The following is a 2918-nucleotide window of genomic DNA, read 5'->3' as shown; positions in this document are numbered from 1 at the left end:
CATGGTACAACCATGGAAAATTCACACGTTCCTAAATCTTGGATTCTTTCTTATGATTTTGTGCTTAAACCTGTGTTATTTTGATTGTCAATGTTGTTAGACTCTTTTTTGCATTTTAACAGTATTGTTGTTGTTTACTGTGTGCATTCTAAATATTTAGTTTTCCCGCTGAGTATCTGTTTAATATGCAGGTTAGAAATACCCGTATGTTTTGTAGACTTGTAATAATTAGACACAGGGGAAAAAAGCTATGCAGCCTCTCAGCCCATTTGTCTGGACTGTGTAAAAATGCTGTTTCTGTACTGGATTTGAGTAAGTAGTTTATGATGGGTAATTCTGTCAAGATGTTTCAACTTCAGGGTTTAACTCAGCTGTACAGATTACTCTGGCCCTTTGATTATGGTCTGTACTGTTTTCTTGAGCCGTGCTTTAGCTTGGTAGGGTTTTTCCTTAATAGTTGTGTATGGTGTAAATTTTCTTTCTATAAGCCTTTTTCTAGTCAATTGTAATCAAATAACTGTTTACGTGGAAACCTGATGCAATGGCATTCTGAATATGTTAGAAATGCTTTCTGAAGTTGCATATATATATATATATATATGGGATATTGTAGTCTCTCTCACTCCTTTCTGTGATAGCTGCCAAAGTTTTCCTTGGGCTCAAAAAAGGTTGCAATAATGTGGCAATCATTACGTTTCAGAAACTGATCCCTAAAGCCTTTGTATCTCTCAGTAACAAGGACCTAACCATATGTATTTATAAATCCACGGTTTAAATCCTTTTATCGTTCTAAGTATTTTGTCTCTATTTCAATAAACTCTCAGATATGTTCCCAGACATTTATTTCTGTAATTGCTCTTCTGCAAATATTTAACTTTAAAAGCACACCGGATGGAGTTTTGCTCCAATCTGAGATATTTGCAGGTTTCTAATATTTTTCATCTCTTTTGGGAGCGTAATGTACCTGCGTCTTTTTTATAGAGACAAGTGTGTTTTCGGTGTAATTCCCTGCGATCAGGAAAAGAGAAAACGAAGAGAGGAAAATAAATAGACGTCTGGGGTTGTTCTGGGTTTTCTTATTTTAAATCTCATATTTTGCGCGCTCCTTGATTGTATTAGTTTATTCATTTTGCCAAACAGACCACAAAGCTGTGAATATTTATTTAGTTCTGTTCCTACTAGTTTTTCTAATAGGGAATTATTTTGGTACAATGAAAGACATTTGTAAATGAAGCAGATAAGCCCTTTGGCAGACAAGGAGTGTTTTGTTCAACACAAGAATTCTATTGTCCACTGCCTTAGTTGTCAAGTGCCTGGGGAGCCCAGGATTTATGATGATGTTACAATGGCCCTTTCAGAGCGAAGGCTAAGAAGCTGTGAGATTCCGTTCCTCTGCTTTTCAGACTTTCAAATCTTTTTATCATGCAAGGACAATGCAGGATTCAGCTGCTTCTTAGGCCACAGGACTGCCCATTTAACATCAGGCATTGTGAAATAATTACCATAGTGACAATGGGTTTGGGGTTTTTTTCCTGGTCTAACTAGCAGCATTTCAAAATTGTTCCAGTTGTCGCTTTGTATAAACCAACTCTGAAGCCATGACTTATTTTACCAAAAAAAAAAAAAAAAATCTTGTTAGAAGATTTGATTTAAAGTGCCACTGTGTCAAATCTATTTGAAGCATTGGAACTGTTTAATGGAGGTTTTTTTGAGTTTTCTTGTAATTATAATTGGACTTTGAAACAGCCTTCTGTAAATACAGCAGTTGTTTTTCTTTCGGCTTTCCTCTCTTTTGTGAAGGTTATAGAGTTAGTAGAACCTTAATGTTGAATCCCCATAGTCAGCTGCAGCAGAAAATGAGAAAATAAAAGCATAAAATGCAGCAAAAGTAGTATGTGATACCTATGTATCAACTAATCAGCTAACCTGTTGCTTGTGCTGTAGTAATGATGGAAATCATTCAGCACTCTTGAATAATGATTTTCATGAAAATTTATATCTGGAGGAGTTTCTCCTTGCTTGATGGTAATATGAAGATTTATTTGCTTCAAATAATGATTAGTACTACAAAAAATTGATTTGTGAGCTCAGATGTCTGTTTAAATGCAGTGTAACTGGCAAATGGAGCCTTTACTTGACAGTTAAATTATTATGTACATGGGCACTTCACTGGTGGTCAAGTGTATGCACAGGAATAAACTTAATAGTGTAGCAGGTCAGGTTGAGGACTGGTAGTATCTGTTACCAACTGTTTGCTGCTTTTAAAAGCAAAAGCAGATTTCAAAAAAAATTAGCCCATAGGGATATGTGAGAGGATATTTTGAGAAGTACTTACCTAAGCAACTTGAAATGTCTTGGGCAAAAAGAAATCTTGAGCTGCAAAGTCATCTACAAAGATGTTGTCATGTGTCAAGATGTTGAAAAAATTATCAAAATGAGGAAGTTTATTCAGTTTTAGTCTTTTTTATGTGCATTCATGTGAATTTTGAACTAGTTCAAAAGGGTCCTCTGGAAAAAAAAAATTGCTTGCAAAATGGTAATATTTTAAAATGCCATATAAATATGTTGTGTGAGTGTGTGTAGAGTATTTTTATAAACCAAGTGCTTTATATATTAGTGACTTGGTCATCACACAAAACATCCCTTACTTCCTAGAGCTTACCTTAGCAAAATTCACCTTCTCGGAATGTGGTTTTTTTACTGAACGTGTATCACCATGTTTTAAGAGTGAGTTAACACATCTGCAGTCACACCTGGCAGTAGAAGTCAAAAGACTTTATTTCATCCTTTGATGGAGTAAGTGTGAGATATGTTTATGTGATATTGCAATATTGAATAGGTAATATCCAGTCAACACCTATTCATTTCTTCTCAACGCTTCTGCTAGCAACTTTGAAATTTAACCTATGCTGCTGAAC

The sequence above is a fragment of the Buceros rhinoceros genome, unplaced genomic scaffold (genome assembly GCF_000710305.1).
Source record: "Buceros rhinoceros silvestris isolate BGI_N320 unplaced genomic scaffold, ASM71030v1 scaffold18620, whole genome shotgun sequence".
NCBI lineage: Eukaryota > Metazoa > Chordata > Aves > Bucerotiformes > Bucerotidae > Buceros > Buceros rhinoceros.
Note: the sequence above shows the minus strand (reverse complement) of the source record.